This window comes from Pinus tabuliformis, chromosome 5_2, assembly GCF_031772625.1.
Source record: "Pinus tabuliformis cultivar Carrire ecotype Pingquan chromosome 5_2, CPIR1, whole genome shotgun sequence".
NCBI classification, from domain to species: Eukaryota; Viridiplantae; Streptophyta; class Pinopsida; order Pinales; family Pinaceae; genus Pinus; species Pinus tabuliformis.
Genome location: NC_142306.1, coordinates 740764754 through 740781085, shown reverse-complemented (window position 1 = coordinate 740781085; position 16332 = coordinate 740764754).

Genomic DNA, 16332 nt, shown 5'->3' with positions numbered 1-16332 from the left:
GCAATCAATAAGTTCAAACATTATATAACAGGCTATGAAACTTTTATTCATACTGATCATTTTACAATTAGATATCTAATGAATAAACCCGTTACTAATGGCAGAGTTACAAGGTGGCTCCTACTTCTATAGGAATTCAATATTACCGTGTTAGATAGACTAGGGAAACAAAACACAGTAGCTAATTTCTTGTCTAGGATTCATAATACAAAAGAAGATTCTCCTGTAGAGGACAAGTTTCCTGATGAATATTTATTTGCAGTAACTACTAAGACTCCTTGGTATGTAGATATAGCTAACTATTTGGTTACAGGGAAACTACCTCCACATTTATTTCCTAGTGAAAGAAGAAAGATTATTCAAGAGAGTTCAAAATATTCATGGATTTCTAACAAATTGTTTAAAACAGGGCTAGATCTTGTGATCAGAAGATGTGTTAGGGAAGATGAAATGCCTGATATTCTCAAAGCATGTCATGATGAACCGTGCGGTGGACACTTTGCTGACAAAAGGACAACCTATAAAATCCTTTCTTTAGGATATTATTGGCCGTCCCTCTTCAAAGATGCAAAACAATATGTCAAAAGATGTGACAGCTGCCAAAGAGTAGGGAAACCTACCCTCTCAAATGAGATGCCATTACAACCACAGGTACTCATCGAACCCTTTGAAAAATGGGCTTTAGACTTTATTGGACCTATTAATCCACCATCTAAACAGAAAAAGTATATATTGGTATGTACTGATTATGTCACTAAATGGGTAGAAGCCAAAGCATTATTTTCTGCTACTGAGCATTCAATTGTTAGTTTTCTATATGAGGATATTTTTACTCGCTTTGGTGTTCCAAGAAAAATTGTGACAAATTAGGGAGGTCAATTCACATCCAAACCGGTGGAAAAGCTAATGGAAGAGTACAAGGTCAAACACAGAAAATCTACTCCTTACCATCTGCAAGCAAATGGTCAAGTAGAGTCCACAAACAAAGCAATTTAAGGCATCATTACCAAGACTGTTCATCTACACAGAAGAGATTGGGTAGAAAGGCTTCCTGAAGCCTTATGGGCCTACAGAACTACATGGAGGAACACAACAGGACATTCTCCCTATGAACTTGTTTATGGGAAAGAAGTTCTGCTCCCCATTGAGTTCCAAGTTAGGACCTTCAAGATGGCAGTTCAATTGGGAATGGATCTATCAGAAGCTCAAAAGCATAGAATGGAGCAGTTGAATGAACTAGATGAGATCAGACAAGAAGCAATCCTAAGAATTGATCTAGTTCAACATCAAAGAGCTAAGTGGCATGACAAATACATCAAGGAGAAAAAGTTTCAAGAAGGAGATTGGAATTGCTATTTGATTCTAAGTTCAAAGATTTTGAAGGTAAATTTCAGACTCATTGGCTTGGGCCATATGAGATTGAAAAAGTTTTTAGCAATGGAGTGGTAAGAATCAAAACCATTGATGAGTATCAAACTCCTCTCATTGTGAATGGTCATAGATTGAAGATCTATCATAAGCCACTCTCAAAGGAGGAATTTGTCAAAATCTTTCAAGATAATTCTGCAATAAGGCTGGTGAAGAAGAATCCTTCTTCTCCACCAGCCTAGTCTTTGTTCTTTTCATTGTTGAAAAAGATAAAAATAAAAATGTATAAGCCTGAAAACCAATCACTGATTGGCAGTCTTATACAAAAAATACAGGGCGAAAATCAGAAACTTCTGATGCCCTATATTTTCCAAAAAAAAATCTCTCTCATTTCATTCATAGTTGTTCCATTTCATGTCATTTCACTTCACTTCATTTCATTCCATTTTGCCATCACATTCCACCAATAAAATTCCTTTCATGTCCAGTTTTCATATATCATTCATTCAGTCATCATTCATTTCCATCCATCTCCATTCACTTCGCCAAGTCATATATTCACTATGTCAGTTTCCGCAGCTGAATACTGATTCCGCAGCTGATTGTTGATTCCACAGCTAATACTCTGTTACTCTGCAGTGACAGTCAAATGTTAGCCAAGTAATGATGAAAACCAAATGCAGGTATGGAAGAGGAAGATATTTTGAAGATGTTAGCACCTAAAGCACCAATAAGAAGCAACCAATCAAAGGTCAGCTAACGGAAGTGGTAAAATTCTAAGGTATGAGCAAAACAAATTTCAAATAGCATTTTAAAACACATAATCTGAATAGTTGTAAAACCACCGGCTCCATCATGTGTAATGATTCGAATTGATAGCTTCCATAACTCCTCCATGACCTTTGCATAACTCCACCACGAACTCCGCATCAATTTCCAACGGCCTCATGATCTGCTTCCGAATCTAACTCGTACTTAATTGTACGTCTGCATTCCACCTGTTGAACCGGTTAATTATGAAGATGTAAGCTATTTGATCACGACTCTCCTCTGCCGCACAACTCCGCAGTCATTTTATGAATGTGCTAACGTCCACTCTGCGGCCTTTTAATTCAAAATTCTGCTAGACTCACTCTGTTTCCATACTCACCCATTGAGTTTACGTTTGTCAGTTCTAGCCTGTTTATACAAGCCTCCGCTCCGTGAACTCATTTTCATTACATGCTATGTATTCTTTCTTTTTTATAACTACTAGTTTTCTTTGCAATCCTTCTCCATCTTCCGCTCATACAACCGTTCCTCCTCCGTCAATCCATCACTTACAGAGGTATTTTCAAAGCAGAAGGAAGGGATGGGCCTTCTGGTAAGAACAGAGCCAGACGGGCCTAAATTCATGGAGGGTTATCCACAGTTAAAGAGCACATTAAGGAAAGCATGGTGGCTGCAATTTATCCAGAAATTTAGAGGTCACAATAAAGAAGTCACGAAGACATTTGCAAGGTCTTTTAACGGCATGGAAGTTGAGGTTGGAGATATCAAATTTTTAGTATCAGAGGCATCCATTGCAGCAGCAACAGAGCTCCCATAGGAAGGAGAACGGTGGTTAAAAAACAAAGGCTTTGATGAGAGGGCCTATAGGATTATTTTGTGTAACCCAGTTATGGATATAACCATTTTTAAACATGGAATCCTTGTTTCTGCTCTAAAGGAAAAGTGGACTAGTTTGTTATTGATAATTCAGAAGTTTATTACGTGTGAAGGAAGGTTTGGGTCCATGTACATGTACCACATTAGGTTATTAATGAATTTTCTGGAGAATCAAACCATCAATTTGCCTTATTTCCTGTTAAGTAGCCTGAAAAAGATGTCCACCACAGTACAAAAGAATCTGGATGACGTAGAGCCTCACCTTTACCATCACGGCCTTGTCAAAATTCTGATTGAAAAACAATTGAAAGAAAGAAAGGACACATGGGAACAGTTCCTGATTAGAAACTTCTTTTAGGACCCACCTAAAACACCTAAAGGTAGCTCAGCAAGGAAAAGTAGGAGAAGAAAAACAAGTGTAAACATTCAGAATACTCCTACTAGCATAGCTAAAGAAACTAGTAAGGAAGAAAAGCTGTCTGAAACTTTGACTAAGGTTAGGAAGCAAGTGAAACAGAAGGGGAAAAGAAATGTTGAAGATGTTTATCAAACCCCAGAACCTTCCTTAGAAGAGGAACAAATATTTTCTGAAAGACTTATCCACCTTAAAGAACAATCATCCAAGGCAAAGGAAAAAGGGAAGGAAAAACAGAGTGTAGAAAAAGGAGATACCAGCTCAGAGAATCTAAGAAGGAGCTCCAGACTTAAAGGAAAATTGAAGAAAGTGCAAACTAAAGGGGCTCACTTCATAGACTTAGGAGGGAAAACACTAGAACAGTCACCAGCAATCACCCCTCATGACCATAGCCCACAACATTCTCCTTTTTATCAACCAAAATTTGAGATCAGTCTAAGAAAGGTTACACCAGAAATAGATCCAGCTCAGCAAGAAATGTATGATTTTATTGAATCATTGGAAAATACTGCAACAGACCAGGGCACTTCATCTAATCAGCCTAATACAACTCAGGAAGTTTTGATCCAATCACTAAAACAGGAAGTTTTTGAACTAGAAGTCCTGAATAGACACATCAAAAGGGAAAATGAAACATTGAAAGGATAGAGTAGGTTGTATAAAATTATCCATGACAACACCATGTTGCATCTTGGATTGTGGCACAAGAAAAATAGGAAATTGAAGAAAAAGAATAGGAGGTTGAGCAGAGCCCTCATCAACCTCAAATACAGGTGCCTAATGATGAAGCCCAGGATGACAGTAACACCAAGGAAGAAGAAAAGAAGGCTAGATGTATTAGCAGAGGTCTTAGAGCAAATGAACTGAAGGGAGGATGGTCACAGTTTTGGTTGCATGAGGACATGCAACATCTTCACAGTGGGGGTATGATGAGCCCTAAAACTACCTCTCTTCTACATACTTTCCTAGACCCTTTTCCCACACCAGTGCCTCATAAGCTATCAAAGATCATTACATATTGATTATAGGAGTGCATTTAAGTGGTTTTCTAACTATATTCTTGTGTGTGCTATTTGATTTAGATTTTGTTCATCAGCTGTGGAATGCAGCCACTTTCCGCAGTTGACTCGCGATTCCACAACTATTTTTATTGTTCTATAGGTTACAGGTGTCGGCAAGTGAAACGAGGCACGTGGGCAGCTCAGAAATGATCTGGACATGGACAAGGTCCTATCTGTTCAGTCGAATTCATAAAGAAAAGCCTTGGTCAAAGGACGGTCAAACAAGGAGTCCTACAGCAAATAGGTCTCTGTTTTCAGCACGTGAAAGGTCTGAGACCGTTCCTAGATTCGTGGATCCCTCTTGACAGCTGCAGGCCGTCTCCACGACGCAAATCCAACATCCACCTTTTGTAGATTGAATGATCATGGCAACCAAGACGCTGAGCTTACGGGTTCTGTCTTTTTACGTGTCCTCTGCTGAAGATTCCTCACAGAAAAACAGTTATCTAATTTCCTCTATAAATAACGCGTTTGCAAACGCAAATAGTTAGTCTTGATGTTAGTTTTTATGCTGTTGCTGTAGCGTTAGCCCTGCTGTTGTAACGAGAAGACATTTCCTCTGTTTTGCAATATAAAACTCTTTCTTATGACTGTGTAAGCGTGATTTTGGGTTGACAACGTATTAACCAAAGGCCGTGCAGAGGGCCCCTGCTGGCTGAGGTTTTGCTTTTCATTTTTGTAAAGTTTTCATGCATCGTTTTCTTATTTCCATTGTATATGTTTCATAATTTGTTTAACTGTATATGTTTCATAATTTATTTATGGTGTTAATCTTTCACTCCTGTACATGATTTTCCAGCATTGCATACTTTTACTAACACTGATCAGTGTGTTTCAGGATAGGTTATGCTCGAGCTTTTTCATATAATTTTTGCATCAAATAGTGACATGAGATTTGCCTCTCTGCTGAACTTTGTTTTCAAGCTTTTCAATTTCAGTTATGCTTTGATTTCAGTAATATTTATTTGCTGCTGTTAGCTAGTTTAGATATCAAATTCTTCATGTTATTTGACATTATCTCCGGTGCCATGGCTTAACCCCGAAAAGCTACTTGGCGAGCTATCGGATTATAAGTGAAGTGATTTGATTTTACTTTCATTAATATGCAAGTAGGTAGTTTAGATATCAAGTTCTTCATGTTATTTGACGTTATCTCCGGTGCCATGGCTTAACCCTGAAAAGCTACTTGGCGAGCTATCGGATTATAAGTGAAGTGATTTGATTTTACTTTCATTAATCTTCAAGTAGGTAATTTAGATATTAATTATTCATGTTATTTGATGTTATCTCTGGTGCCATGGCTTAACCCTGAAAAGCTACTTGGCAAGCTATCGGATTATAAGTGAAGTAAATTGATCTTTCTTTCATTAGTCTGCAATTTTTGGTTTGTTTGAGTGCAATAGTTTAGATTTTATTTCTGTAATTATATGGGTAGCAGAGACAGTGATTTCATGATCAGTATTTCATCTTTTGTTTGATTTAAGTAGCTGCACATTTACATTACTGTTCAAGTACTAAGTTTATCACTAGCATGTTTTGAGATCTTTTGAAGTGTTAAGTTCTGGAAGTTATCATAAGAGACATAAACCTTGTCTTAAATCTACATCCATACTTGCCCTCTAAAAGTATTATTAAAACTTAGGAATAGGATTTCCATTTGCATTAGGAGACCAACAAAGAAAACCCCCCCAAAAAAAAAATTTGAAAACAATAAAAAGTAAGAAAGAGGTTGTCTTGCACATACAGTGCGCCACACTTCATCAGTTTACGACTCCTGGATTGATAATTAATGTAGCAATTTAGGACATACTAAATTGACTAAACATGTACGATCATCTTGTTGACAACCTCTGTCTGGCCATCAGTTTGAGGATGGAAGGTTGTGGACTTAGTGAGTTTGTTGTCCAGCATCGACCAGAGACTGGACCAAAATTTACTGAGGAACCTGCTGTCCTGATATGAGATGTTAGATTGTGGGATCCAAAAGTGTACCCACACTCGTTCAAAGAAGAGTTTAGCAGTGGCTTCTGCTGTGATATTCTTCTTGTAGGCCACCATAATGGCCATCTTCGAGAACCTGGCGACGACCACAAAAACACAGTCGTTTCCATGCTTAGTGGAAGGAAGGCCTGACATGTAATCCATGGAGATGGATTCCCAAGGTTGACTAGGGGTTGGTAGCGGGGTATAGAGGTCTTGCTTCTTGATGGTCGGTTTGGCAATGACGCAGGCAGTGCATGATTTAATGTACTTCCCGACATCCTGTCGAAGATTTGGCCAATAGAAATACTTTTGCAGTACTACCACCGTTTTCTCGATCCCGAAATGCCCGACAGCTCGACTTTAGTGTGCTTCCCAAATCATCTTGGCAAGCTCTGTTGAAGGAACACAAAGGTGACCCAGGTGGCATAATAGGGCATCCTGGAGGTGAAAATCTGGAACATGCTGACCCTCCAAGAGTGTCTGGTATGTGTGGCTGAATTCTGGGTCGCTTTTGTAGAGAAGTGGCCAATTAGAAGTCTCGTGCTCACAAGAGTTGAGCACGGTGGTTAACGCCATGATCGGTGGTCGACTGAGGGAATCTGCGACATTAGTGGTGCTGCCCTTCTTATACTTGATATTCAAATGGAATTGTTGCAGGTATGTGGACCACTTCTGATGACGATCATTCTACAATTTCCATTGGGTCTGTATGAACTGCAGGGGTTGGTGGTCTGTGTGGATGACCGTTTCTTTCCCCAAAATGTAATGCTTCCATTTTCGGCAGCCCTGCATAATGGAATACATCTCTTTGTCATAAGTGGGATACTTTCGGACTGTGTCTGAAAGTGTCTCACTGTGATATGCCACGGGATGCCCGTGTTGAGTAAGGACTGCCCCAATAGCATAGTCAGAGGCATCTGTCTCAAACTCAAATGGTTGTTGCAAGTCTGGTAATGCGAGCATTGGTGCCGAGCAGAGGCGATCTTTCAACTCTGTGAATGCCTTCTCTTGAGATTCAGATCAAAATAATTTTTCTTTCACTCCTCCCTTGGTGACTTGACTCAAGGGCCAAGTGATATGAGAAATCCCAACACGAACCTGCAGTAGAAGTTGGCAAGACCTAGAAAGCTGCAGAGCTTTGTTAGAGTGGTTGGAGATGGTCAATCCCGAATGACTTGGATCTTGGCTAGATCCACATGCACCCCCTTTTCATCAATAATGTATCCCAGATATTGAACCTAGGTCATGCCTGTTAGGTTCCTATACCAATAGGTGTCATATTTCATGATTGACTGTTAAAGTGCCAAATATGTTCATCCTTTCCATGCTGCAAAGGTTCCATATTTTCAAAAAATCAAAAAATTTAAAAAATTGAAAAGAGGGTATGCCCTAAAAGAAAAATCAAAGGGCAAAAAGAATGAATGGGTCAAAAAGAAAGAAAATGAACGCCAAAGAAAAGATCAAGAAAGTGTGCCAGTCAAAATGCCACTACTATCCTATTTTTGCAAAGAAGTTCAATATGTGCAATCAGTGAATTTTGTCACACTTTATGGATGGCCCAACAGCTCAATCTTGGCCTCTCCATGGTTAAATTTCTTGTTTTAGAACTAGAGAATAAGGTTTGTTCAAACAGTGTAAGCTTGGCAGATCAGTGGTTAGGTAGAGAAGTAAGGGTGCTCAACAGTTAAATCTGAGCCCCTGGAAGAGATAAGGGCAGACTTAGATAGGAGGGTAGTTAAAAGAAAACAAGAGAGAAAGGGTTTGCTAGTTCAAATGCACTCAATCAAAAAGAAGAAAAAATGTTAGGTGGATTAGGCTGGGTAGGCAGTTTTGATGTTGCAGAAGCAAGTTTGTGAGCAATTTTCTTTTTTGAATATGATCTATCTCATGGATATCACAAGTACCATGGCAAAGTGGCTACAAAATAGTTGAGGCATGACTAATTTCCCCTCCTCGTTTCTCCGAGAACACTTACTAACATCCCCTCAAGGACATTGAGATCTGCTCAGTGCTCCTAGCTTACTTCATTTTATGAGAAATACTAAGTAAAACTTTGGGTTTACTTAGGCAAAGGAAGCCACATTTCTTGTGTAAAAATACTTTTATTCCATTCTACCAGGTTTCCCAAATCCATGGCTTGGATACCTTTCATTCCCCTAAGCCTAAGTTTCACCTTTTACTTAGTGCTTTGTTTGAAAACATTTCTCATATTAACATCCTAACTCTATTATATAACTCCTATATAAAGTTTTCCCCTCCCATACTATATAAAAATACATAAAAACCCCGAAATTCTTAAATATCCCGCCCCGGGCTTATGTATAGCCATATGTTAATATGTATAGGGGGTCCAAGGTTTACCCGAAACCTTGTGGACAACCCTCCCTGCGCGCGCATATAAACCATGGGATTTAATTAACGTTTGGTTGATTAAATAACCAACCCGCAAACCCAAAGTTGAAATACATTGAAATACCCCGCAAAAACCTTACAAATTGTTAAATATTATTGCGCGGGTCCCATCTTATAGCCCTCTGCCATGTTTTGTTTTCCGCCGGCCGTTGGATCATACCACGTAGACCCATACGGATATCGGAACTCCTCCGATAGCCGAACATTAGCCTCCGGGAAAATGGCGGTTTCACTACCCTACAAGAAACATGTGTCGCCACCTTGTTTTATTGCGTCCTCTCCACCAAAAACTGCCGTTGTCCCAAAAGTGGTGCGATAATACCATATACCGCCCTCCTTCCCCGCCGTTGACGTCGTCGCCCACGTCAGCACCTACGTCGGCTGCCACCTCACCACTGTATCATCCGTCGTGTACGCCACGTCACTGCCAAGTCAGCTTCCATACCCTCGCTACCCGACAAAGATGATGTCATGCTGACGTCACCCGACCAAAGCGCGCCAAAAACCCGCCAAAATCAAATTTTTGTTAAAAAAGCCATTAAACGTCATTTTTCGTTCATTTCTCTTTGTTTCTTCTGCACAAGCTCTACCTGGTTTTTTACGTTCAAAACGACATTTCCGCCGCACAGTCCGCCATATAGAGAATTCCACTCCACAGTGCGGCTCCCCAGCTCGGTCTGCCACCCACATTTCGCACAGGGCGTCCATTAAACCAGTGTTTACTCGAATCCTGCTCCTAAAACCCTGTTTTTCTAGCTTTCTCTGTAAAATTGCCCCGAAAACCAAAATTTGAATTAAAATCACAGTGCTGCCTTCAAGCCTCTGCATCATAGCCACTGTTTTGCCCATTTTTTCCAAAGAAATCCCGTGAACTTTGTTTCCCTCTGCAAATTCGCCCATTAAGCTGAATTTAAGCTTGATTCCGCCTGCAATTTCCGCAGAAAGGACCCAAACTATAATTCTACCCACTGTTGCTGCAAAAGCCAAAACTCCAAGTTGAAAAGTCATAGGATAATTTGAAAATGGAGGCTCCAGTGGCCCTGAATGTTGCCCCCTTGAATGCACCACATAAAGAACTGGAGTGGTTGCCCCTTACTGACAGAGATTTCCAAATTAATGATATGATTGGTGACAAGCCTCACCTTCAAGATTTTTGTGAAATAAGGAATAGCTATCACAGCAATGCTGATGTCTATGGGATTTGGGAGTCCAAAATGCCTATCTGCTACCTCTCTTCAGTAAATGTGCTCCCTGATATCATACACTTATGCTGTGCTAATTATGACCCCACTCAAAGAGTAGTTTTGGCTCCATCTGGGACTGTCTTATTTCACATTACCCTCAATCCATAAATGAGATGCTGCACTTTAAGCCAACACAGCCTCTGGCTCCTCTCTCCATGGGATTCTTGCTTGACCAAGGTGCCAAACTGCCCAGTTCAGAGATAACCAGAATTGCTCAGTTATTCATGAAACCAAATTTCCAGCCCCAACAACCTCCTCCTTATCTGCATTCTTGGTTCAATGAAGCAGGGAGATTCATTGTAGACATGATATCCTACATCTTAGGATTCAAAACCAGTGAGTATATTGATGAGACAACCTTAGTTTTGATGTCCATATTTACTCCAGGACAACCCCCTGCTGTCAAATATGATTTTGCCACCTTCATAGCTAATAAAATCCATGAGAAATTCATGAGCCTGGACAGAGAAAGAGTGTTCAAATACACATCATACATATACCATTTGCTGCTGTACAATCAATCTGATAGTTTTCAAATTCCTCTTAGAAAGTTGGATCTCAAAGGAGAAAGGAGGTCTGTGATATTCTGGACCTCAGTATTCCATATAGTTTATAACTCTCCTTATACATATTGTGAGTTCATTGACCTGTTCATACATCCAGCCACTTCTTTATTATTGACAACTCCTCCTGCCAAGCTCTCTGCTGAAATGCAGAAAATTTTACATCTCCCAAAAGACTACAATATAGGTGACTGGTACTTTTACCATAATCACACAGAGATAAGGATTTATGGCTGTGAATTATGCCCCTACAGGCTGCCAAAGTATGTACCTATGAGACTGTTTTCCCTAGAATACTTCAGGCAATTCATTAGTTCAGATTTGACTCATTTCTATGGTGCTAGGAAAAAGGCACAACTCAAAATAAGAAATCAATTGGGCCCTTTTGTCTTCAATAAAGGGAAGCCTGAGAAGAAGCAGATAAGAATCTAGGGGAGCAACTTAAGCTGAAACAAAGTTTTTATTGGGCACCATATGACCCTGAACATTTCATAAGTTATAGGAAAGTGAAAAACAAGCTCACATCATATGTTCACCACCAAATCCCTGAAATTCAACAGTATGCTAACCAACAAGAATGGGTAGAAGGCACATTAGTAGAAGAGAAATTGGAAAAAGCCATGAAAGAGCTTGAAAAAACACTTGACCTGGAATCTTTTGGACAAGTATCCTTCAAGCAAGCCCAACACACAGGAGGTGATACATCCTTTGCAGGGACTTCTCAGCAGCCCACACAAAAAGCCAACACAGGGTCAGCAAAAGGCAAAGAGGTAATAGGTCCAGAGCAGGACATAATGACAGACCAGCCAGCTACATCAAAGGAACAAAGCCAAGGGTAGGTCCCCCCAGCACAAACAAAGGCCCCATAAATCCCTATACTACAATCTCCTTTAAATGAGGAGAGAGGGAAGAAAAGGGACAGGCAGGAAGACACACCGATCAGCGGTCTGGAAGAGCAACTAGGGGAGAAAAGGCAGAGATTGAACCCCCTATCAGAGGAGGAATTCATTCAGGAGATCACAGACAGTCCAAGGGAAGAAAGAGCAGTCAGCCAGGATACATCTCCAGTCACAGAAACATCAGCCAGTTCACATAGACAGGAGATTGGAAGACAACATAGTGTGGAATTTTCTTCTACCAGATCACAAGGCAAGCAAGGCTCAGACATTAAGAGAACATTCACTGAAATAAAGGCAAAGAATGAGCCAATAAGAATTCAACTTTACAATCACTTGCTAAAGATGGCACCCACAAATCAACAAAGGTTAATGTCGGCGTATGACATCCAAGAAGGAAAGATGATCCTCAGTCACTTGAAGCCCAAAATGCTGCAGCCACAGTCAGCTGCTGATTTTATCAGGATCAATCTAGAAGTATCAGCTAAGGACATCCAACCAATGGAACAAATTGAATTACATAAGCAAACCAGTGAAATGGTATACTCCACATTGGCAAATAAGGCATTGCTGGCCCAAAAATTGCAGAATTCTCTAAATAATACTTCTGCCCAATTGGAATTGGAAAATGCTTCTTCTTTGGCTAAGGATAACAGAATTAAATCCTTAGAATAGATTATCATAGAGCTGGGACATGATCCCAAGGATCCAAAAGGCATCCAAGCATTAATAAAGAAGAAGGAAGACGATATTGCAGCTCTCAGGAAACAACTCAAGCCGCCCATCACCATGCATCCTCAAACTACAGAGATTGTTGGGCAGAAATCACAAGAAGATTCAATGGACCTGCTAATGAAAATGAATGAGAGATTGGCAGAAACGGAGAAGGCATTGGAGGAAGCACTACAAGGAAAACAGGGAGAGTTGGCCTCTTAGCCATCACAAACAGCTCCAATAATTGCAACTGATCCTTCTATAGTCACAACAACAGTCCCTCCTACTGTCCCAGCATCAACAACACCAAGCACTTCAACAATAGCAGCAGCAAGCAACAACACTACCATGATCACCGAGGAGTTAATAAAAGCTATGGATGATTTAAAACTCCAAGTATCAGAATTGAAATATGCTAAAGAGAAATTGGCCAAATTGGAAATAAGTTATGATAAATCTAAGATGACTATAGCTGAGAAAACAAGAGAGGTAAAGGCATTGGAAAATAAAGTAAAAGCCTTAGAGAAGGATCTCACCCTGCATAAACCCTTGGCAGAAATCAAAACAATTATGTGGACAAACATTGGCCAATCCATCACTGATGTATGGAAATCAATACAGATAATTCATGAGCAGATTGATTTGGTAACAACAGCTCAAGTAGAGATTCAAAAGGCCAGGAGTTCATTGGGACACATGCCCGAACAGGCCAATAGACTAATATACTTTTTGAACACCCATACCAAGGAAGATCTGGCAGCACTGGATATCCAGGATAGAACAAGCACTGTTCTAACAGTCAAAAGAGTCTTGACCATGAAGAACTTCATACAAAATTTGGAGAGAAAGTGCCAGGAGATGCAAGTAGAGATAAATGCCTTCACACAGAAGTTCATAGCTTTGCAGGAAAAGGGTCTGCCTAGTATATTAACCAATGACTATAGACTAATGACACATGCAAATTATATACATAGGTTGAATACATATATGGATAGCCAAGCCACAACATCATCAAGTTCTGCAGGAGAAAAGGCACTCCCATCTGGACAGAGCCTATATGACAATTTAGAAAATCTGTTTTTTATTGAGCATGAAGTGAGACATCTTTTCACAGTCAAGCCTACTCTTTTCAGATACACGGATGCTGATGAAACTCTAATTAAAATGCGTAGGCACGAATTACCAAATGATTAGTGGTGGTAGAGTATGCTCGAAATTTTGTAGGCAAATTTCAAAGTTTTGTTTATCTTTTTCCCAGAACACAACAAGATATCATAAAGTGCAGAAAAGAGAAGATAAAGTCGCGCTGGGCAGCAGTCAATTAAAGCGCAGGAAAAGGCATCCAAGAAAGCCACGCCAGCAGCACAGGATTTCACTAAAGCATCCATCGGCCGACTCGCTGAGCAAGTAGTCAATGCATCTCACCAACAAAACGGCCAGCACATCGTTTTCTTACTTCTGCATTAATTTCTCTCTGTTCCCAAGAGCATCCTTCTGTAGAGTAGCTGAAAGAAGTTATTGCAAGATATTATCTCTTTAAGATATTTTGTAAACATTTTTGTACATATACCTCCCCAAGATAAATAAGAGGGGTTGGTGATACCATTCTGGAACCGCGCTATAAATTTGAGAACTCTTCTGAATAAAAGATTGTTGCAATGCTCTGTTGCTGAACTTGTTGGATGTGGATTTGATGATAGAGGGCCATGTTACAGAATTCTCGTATTATCTCATGGATCAATAAGTCTTTCTAACTCATGTTATACTGTTTCTGTGTTTTATATATCATATTCTGAATAACAGGGAAAAAGAATAACCCAGAATTTACTTAACTGTACTCTATGTTCAATTTCTGTTATTGTCTATGTTTTCTTCAGGATTAGCATAAGCAGGAATTCTTAACTGCTCTTGTTTCCCCTAGTTCTTACATGTTGAATACAACCAAGGAATTCTTAACTGCTCCCTTGTAGCATTCATCCACTTTCCCTCTGTCAACATGATAACGGATTCTTGATTGCCCGCTATCCCCTGACTCCATTTCACCTGATTCCAGCTTACAAATTCCTCCATGGTTAATTATCTTGCTCTGTAGTACCCTCCCTATGTCAAAGAAATCATATCCAACAATTCATGTTCATTGACTCCATTAACCCAATGGTCTGAACTTCTCATACTTTGCAGCCCTGTTCTATTGAATGTCACCATCCAAAAATCAAACAACTACCGGCACTTCATAACTAGCCTAACATATAGCAAAATAAAGCTAAATCATAAAGAGAGAGCCCTCTCTGGCTGTAGATTGGCTAGAATCTGCATCTAAAAGATTGGTTAGTGGTTATCTCGGCCGTATTCCCTTTTCTCACAGCTTTTGGGGAACAACCTGAGTGATAACAATGCCAAAAGTGCATTTCTCCAAATTGGCACATAACTTGTGTTGCCGCAGTGTTTGGAGAACCTGTCAGATTTGGTGGAGGTGCTCTTCCCAACTCTGGCTGAAGATCAGGATGTCATCCAAGTATACCACTACAAATGAGTTGGTGAATGGCCGCAAGATGTCATCCGTTAGCCTCATGAAGGTTGCAGGAGCATTTGTCAATCCGAAAGACATAACCAGCCATTCGAAAAGGCCCTCCTTGGCTTTGAAGGCAGTTTTCCACACATCGGAGGGTTCGATTGGTACCTGGTGATATCCTGACTTCAAATCGATTTTGCTGAAATATTTTACCCCCTTTAGTTGGTCCAGGAGGTCATTAATCCGTGGGATACAGTACCTATTACGGACAATTATCTTGTTATGCACCCGATAGTCAATATAGAGTCTCCAAGTCCCATCCTTCTTCTGTACCAACACGATTGGGCTCCAACAGGGCGATGAACTCGGATAGATGTGACCTTTCTGCAGCAACGCTTGAATCTGCCTCTTGATTTCATCATTCTCCAGAATGGAGCGTTGATAGATTGGTCCATTGGGTAGTGGCACACCTGGGGTTAGATCAATGGAGTGCTTGACCTGACAATGCAGAGGAACCCCTGCAGGGGAGGTGAATATGTCCTCATACTCCTCCACGACCTTCTCCATCTATAATTGTCATGCGGAGGGGCCCTGTCTGGAGGTCGTGGCCACCATCTTCTTCTTTCCTTGAGGGCGTATCACCAGGAAAACAAATTTCCCGGTTTTGGAAATGAGCTTACTGCATTGTTTTGAAGTAACCAAAGAGATGGCGGTAGGTGGTGCTACCTCCGGTATCCTGTACAACTTATTTCCCAAAGTAACAATAACAACATGGGGCCTTGATTCATACACAACATGCCACTTCCACAAGTATGGTTGTCCTAATAATACATCACAAACTTCAAGGGGAGCAATGTCACACAATACCTCATTCGTGAAGGGCTTGATGTTGTATGGAAGGCGACACTACTGGCTCACGCGAAGATCCCGTCCTTGGTGAAGCCACTCGATGGTGTACGGTTGTGGATGTGTTGTGGTCGGTAAGCCCAGCTGCTTCATGACCTCTGCCGAAATGAGGTTCTTTTGGCTCCCACTGTCGACAATGAACTGTAGCGGAGAGCCCTTTACCCACATCTGGGAGTGGAAGAGACGCTCCTCCTCTTCTGGATCTTTGGGTTCCTCCTTCTAGATCTTCGTGGTGGCAATGGTGGCGTTGGGCTCCGCATCGATAATCTGCTTCCCTTTGTCATTCCCCTTATCGGGTTCTGACTCAGAGTCAGAACATTCATCTCTTTCTGAAACCTTTAGCTCGACCACTAGTGACTACTTTCCTCGACACTCACTTGTGTTGTGAGTGGAGTTCTTATGGAACTCACACCACTTTCCCGTGTCCTTTTTCAGCTTCGCGGCTCTGTTCTTTGCTTGTAGCTTTGGCGGGTTGTCTTGGGCCACCCCGCCTTGGCTTTGTCCTTTGTTTTGCGGTTTGGGGGCACATTTCCTTGCTTCGGATTGGCAGATCCAAAGTCTCACTTCTTCTGTTTAAACTTTTTCTCGACCTTGACGGCATATCGGTATGC